Raw genomic sequence first — 5,904 nt, forward strand, 5'->3', positions numbered from 1 at the left:
ACGAACCTTGCTCCTGTCACTAGGGATACATGATGCAATGTGAGCGCCACATGGTGCATGGAGAACTTTGGCGTTAGCGATGTTATCTTATTAGCAGGAGGTTAGTTGAGGGAAACCTCAAGACGATGTAGCCGCCAGCATCATCGATCACTAGCATTGAGAGTGGCCCATGATAGCATGATATCGGTGCATTCAATCCTAGCGTGATCATGTTGCTTTGCGGGGTGATGATGTGTGCCTTATGTGCATGGGGTGGCCATGACTAGTAAGTCAACCATGGTGTGGGTGGATATTGGTGGTAGTGATGGTGTTGCCAATGCTAGAACACACATGCTTGCAACAAGCACAACACCATGAACTCCCTAGCTTGTGATGGTGCATTATGTGCTTAGTGGTGTATGGACTGTAGAGTGCATGGAGCCTGGGTGGTGCATCCCGTGTGTTCTCTCCTTTGTGCTTAGTGGAAGCCTCTTTATATAGGCTTGGGAGGTGGTTCTTACCTAATGATCCTTGCAAATACCCACTGGTCACTGTAGAGAGTCTAGATGCCTCTCTAGTGAGAGAGGAAGAGAAGGTAGGATAGAGAGAAGGGTGGGGAGTTTTTTACAATTCACTAGCCAGTGGCTAAGCTATCAAAGAAGAGTGGAATTTGAGGCGTTTACAATGGGTGTTGTTGATGGTTTGGGTGGCTGGTGTGAGGTTAATGCTGCAAGAACTTGTGTTTTGTTGAGGTCGAGATTCTACACGTTCGTCACTTTTTGGGGTCGGCCGGGGTATGCCTTCAGCATCTTTGTTTGAACTATGGTCGCTTCTACATGCTTTTGGTCGTCTTCTTTGTCGATGTCGAGTTCCTTTGTTTGTTTCTTCTTGTGTGTGCGTATGGCGTGCATGTGTTTGTTTGAATGTGTGATTGCAAGTTTTAGTGTGTGTGTGAGTATGTAAATGGGTGCATTTATGCGTGTACATGTTGTTGTGTGTGCACAAAGCATGTCGTTGTGTGTGTATGTGTATGGAAGAGAGCAAGATATTTTTTAATGGAAGAGAAAGATGGAGAGAGCAAGAGAGAGAGAGAGAGAGAGAGAGAGAGAGAGAGAGAGAGAGAGAGAGAGAGAGAGAGAGAGAGAGAGAGTATACGCAAATGTGTGTGTGGGAACGAGAGTGAATAAGATTTACAAAAAAAACATTTCCTTGGCTTGCCGACTACGAAGACAAGAGAGGGAGAGAGAGCGTGCGTGAGGCGGGGGTGAGAGGGGGAGGGAGAGGATGAGAGAGAGAGTGTATGTATGTGTGTGTGTGTATTGGTGTGTGTGTAAAATGTAAGAGAGAGAGAGTGTTCTGCTATGATGCACCCTTTGGGCTGGTTCGACAAAGGAGAGAACAAGAGAGGTGAGAGAGAGCGGGAGTGAGTGGTGAGAGGGGAAGGTGAAGGGTGAAAGGGGGGTGTAAGTGTGTGTGTGGTGGGTGCTATGAGAGAGAGAGAGAGAGAGAGGCTTTTTTTTGTGCCCTACACGGGTCAGTGCTGACATCAGGATAGGAGAAAGGGAGAGCGGGTGTGCGTGAGGAAGAGAGAGAGAGGAGGTGAGCGGGTGAGGGAGAGGCTAACGTGGTTTGGAGTGTGTGGGTGTGAATGAATGAGAGAGAGAGAGTTATCGCGTGGAGGGCCTTGCTGGTTGATGAACAAAGGAGAGATTTTTTTTTTTAAAATGCGCCCTCTTGGGCTGGCTACACAGAGAACGAGAGAGAGTGAAAGAATAGATGAGAGCGAGAGATGGAGAGTGTAGCTAAGGGAGTGGGTGAGGGAGTGGGGTGGAGATAATGGAGGGGAGAGAGGAGGGATAATGGAGGAGAGGGAGGGAGTGATGTCAAGGGGAGGCGTGGGCAAGCGGCCCACTATGGGCGTGCGGGGTGGTTGGCAGCAGTAACAAAAAGGAAAAAAACATGTTTTTTTGTTGTTTTATTTTATGCTCCCTAAATTGGGCTGGTTCTTGCAGCCTGAGCTCTGAAGGCCGCCGGCCATGATCAAGAGTTTTTGGGTGAGCTAGAGTGTGGTGTGGCTAACCCCGTGTCATTAGCCCTCCCCCTAAAGGTTAGGGCATTTATTCCTCTAACTCATTCGTGTGGTCGTGGTCCTTGGAGGTGGAGGTTGATAGTGTATCTTCATTAGAAATGTCGATAGGTGGAGTTTGATCAAATCTTAGAAAATAAGGTTTAAGCCGCCATCCATTGACTCTATTCTTATGAAGCTTACCATCAGCTTCCATGAGCTGGTAGCTCCCATTGGTATATTTCTTCTTGATGATAAAAGGGCCTTCCCATCGGAGTAGGAACTTCTTATCCTTGCATGTGTCAAAGCGATTGTCATAGCGGAGCACCAACATGCCCTTCTTTAAATCTTTGCACCGAAGATGTTGATTGAAACTAAGCCATCTCTGTTCTGCATGTGTCACATAATTATTAGATATTAGATAGATAGAATCAATAAATACTAAATTAAAGCATAAGAACTACTCTTTGCAAGTGTTGTAACTGATAAAAAAGACACACAGATACAAAAGGTAATGTCCCTATATCTAGGGAGTGATTGTAGAGATATAGAAAAGGGTCCAATAAGAGAGAGAGAGAGAGAGAGAGAGAGAGAGAGAGAGAGACTAGAAGATTACGGCTAATCTTAGGGTGATTTAAGGAGAGAATTGAGAGTGCTAAAGGTAAAAAGGCCCTGGAGAGCAAAAAACCCTTTAGCCTTATTGAAAGCTTTAAAATCAAGATTTAAACTAGGACTAAGGTACTCCTAGGTTAGGGCATTAGGCTTGATCTCCAATAAACCCTCCTTCAAGTTGATGACCTAGCACAACAAAAAAAGCTTTGTGATACACCTAATCAAGGTTCATTCTAAGGATACAACACACTTATAATTGTGTGGTTCTCTTAGATGGATTCAACAAGAGAGTTCATCTAGCTTAGGAAGATACTAGGTAGACTAAAAGAAGGTGTTTTGAGACACAAAAAGACTTTTACCTAGCTTGTATAGACCTTTAGAAGGCCCATTCTTCATCTATATGCACAAGGTTGGCCTCATCTGAGGCAGTCTTTTCTTCATCTACATCTTTTGAATCTGACTCTCCGATGTACATTGCTTTTACCTTTTGTTTAAGAAAACATTCCTCTGTGTGATTGCCTTTGCCACAAAATGTGCATACAGTGCCCATTTTGGAGTCTTTGAATGATGTGTTCTTTTGAGGTTCCCTTGAGCTGTTTACTTTGTACAATGGTCGTTGACTTCTGTTGCCCTCCTTACTTTGAGTAAGGAGGGCATACCTTACTTTGAGTAAGGTATGCTCCTTGTATTTCAAAATGTTCATGTTTCTTATGGATTCTTCTTTCTTCTTCTAAGAGAGATGCCTCCACCTCAGCTAAGATAGGTGTGGGGAGATTTGTTAGGGTGGTATCAAGGCTAGAATACTCACCAAGAGTTGAAATGATTTTGATGAGAACAGCTATTTTGATATCTTCTTCCACATCTTTGTTGATTCCAGCTAATTGTGACTGTAAACTCTTGAATTTTCTTAAGTGTGCTGACATAGTAGTGTCGGCGGCTTTTGTCAATGAAAAAAAATCTATGAAGAGCTGCATGATTTTAGATGTCTTGGAAGTAGTACCAAATACTTTTTCAAGTAGAACCCAAACTTCTCGTGTAGTGGTGCAAGAACCATTGTGATGTATAAAGACATCTTGTAAGCATTCCCCTATAATACCTAGAGCTTTTAGATTTCTTTGCTCAAATGTTGTGGAATTTTTTCTAGTTGAAGTCCCTACAGGTTCTCTTCCTACAATATCCCATAATCCCTTTTTCATAAGTCTGAATTTTATTCGAGTTTGCCACGCGAAGAAGTTTGTGCCATTGAATTTATCATTGATTTTCATTTTAGGAGTGGTCTTAGTAGAGTACTACTCTACCAGTGTCTAAAACTCTGTACAAAGAGAATGATTTACTTAATTGGCAAATGCTTCTTGAACAAAGATTCGTTTGGGTTGTTGTGGTTCAACATACCAAGTTTTGCAGTATGAGAAAAAAAAATTCTAGCTGTTGTCGTGTAAATTGTAGGACCACATATGCATGTAGCTTTGGAAGTTACTTCTTCTTCGTCACGGTTTACTGGTGTTTTAGTTTTGTTTGTGAGTGTGTGAATCAAAGATAAGTTTTACTCATTTCCAGAGAAGGTCTTACCTCTTGATTTTATTCAGAGGCAGTGTCTATTCTCTTTTACAAGGGTATTTTCTCCTTTTTGGAGTTCAATAATTCCTCAAACGTGAGTCTTTACAACCTTAGGTTATTGGTTGAACCTATGTCTTATGAGACAAGGGCTTTGTATTGGGTGAAGGAGAGCTGGCTAGAATCTTCCTTGAGAAGGTCGAGAGAAGCTTTCGGGCTCTAGATCAAAACCATGTCAAGGCACTCTGCCTCGGGAGGACTTTAAGCAGGCAATGTAAAAAACCCTATGGGACACGCCTTTTGAAAGGCTTACAAGAAAATTTATAAATGAAGCTTTATAAAAGTCTGCGCAGCGAAGTTGTCGGGACTGATTACCGCCGTTCCTTGCAAGTGATAGCTACGGGTCAATATTTGGCGAGTGGAGTGTCTGAGGTTGATCGCCATGCAGTGGATTAATGATCCATGCGGTGAAAGTCATCAAAATGACTGCAGAAAGCGAGTCGCCATGATGATGATTTGCAGCCATTGGTGGGCTTAGGCAAGATCATTGAAGTTCTCTGCATGCAGCTTGTGTGTGGGAGACCACAGTGAGCTTGATTGAAGATCCCTACGGTGATTCATGGCGAGAGAAGCTCGAATGCTAAGATATAGAGATGAGCGAGAGCTGCCGTCCACTGTTGTCGAATCCTTCGGGGAGATTGCAGCTTCATTTTGGAGAAGTAGAACTAGTTTAATGCTCGCAAGGATGCCGATTGTCCATCCCCTACACTTGCTTTAGCTAATTGTATTGCTCTAGACAATTGCCATTGAAGACAGTGTCGAGCAATTGGAGAGTTCGAAGATGGCCGCCTCACATGAAACTTGAGTTGAACTTCACTGAGGCTATGAGTTATTAAAAACACCTTGAGGTTCTGAAATCTTAAGGATTTTCAAAGAAATTTTTCAGCACTTTTGTGCGAGTCTTGAAAGTTCATGATGAAAGCTCACAGACATGAATTAATTTGTCTCTGATACCATATTAGATAAATAGAATCAATAAATACTGAATTAAAGCATAAGAACTACTCTTTGCAAGTGTTGTATCTGATAAAAAATTAGAGATACAAAACGTAATGTCCCTATATATAAGAAGCTCAAAAAGGGGGTGAATCCTATATCTAGGGAGTAATTGTAGAGATATAGAAAAGGGTCCAATAAGAGAGAGAGAGAGAGAGAGAGAGAGAGAGAGAGAGAGAGAGAGAGAGAGAGGCTGGAAGACTACCGCTAATCTTAGAGTGATTTAAGGAGAGAATTAAGAGTGCCGCAAGGTAAAAAGGCCCTGGAGAGCAAAAAACCTTGTAGCCTTATTGAAAGCTTTAAAATGAAAATTTAAACTAGGACTAAGGTACTCCTAGACTGGGGCATTAGGCTTGATCTCCAACAATAACGATTGATTGCTTTTTCTCTGTCCAGTTGCAGTCGTTTTAAGGATGTAATCTCTCAAATGCATGTTGGGTCGTTGAAACAGGCTTGCCATCACTCTGAGACTTACTAGTTGCACCTTAATAGGTAAGATTGCCTCCTTACCAAATACCAAATTATATGGGGTGAACCCCAAAGATGTGAAGAATGAGGTTCGGTAGGCCCACAAAGGTGGGAGTAGATACTTATCCCAATCCCCAGGATGGTTATTAAGCTGCTTGGTGATAAGTTTA

General features: G+C 42.6%; 1 non-coding gene across 1 annotated transcript; it reads left to right on the plus strand.

Annotated features, from left to right (window-relative positions):
• The first annotated feature begins 4,366 nt into the window (after positions 1–4,366).
• On the plus strand, positions 4,367–4,488 carry LOC147421304 (U6atac minor spliceosomal RNA). The gene has a single exon (XR_015187075.1). It is a non-coding gene; the product is annotated as a U6atac minor spliceosomal RNA (small nuclear RNA).
• The last annotated feature ends 1,416 nt before the right edge of the window (positions 4,489–5,904 follow it).

Source organism: Adiantum capillus-veneris, chromosome 28 (genome assembly GCF_014529385.1).
Source record: "Adiantum capillus-veneris isolate H3 chromosome 28, ASM1452938v2, whole genome shotgun sequence".
Lineage (NCBI taxonomy): Eukaryota > Viridiplantae > Streptophyta > Polypodiopsida > Polypodiales > Pteridaceae > Adiantum > Adiantum capillus-veneris.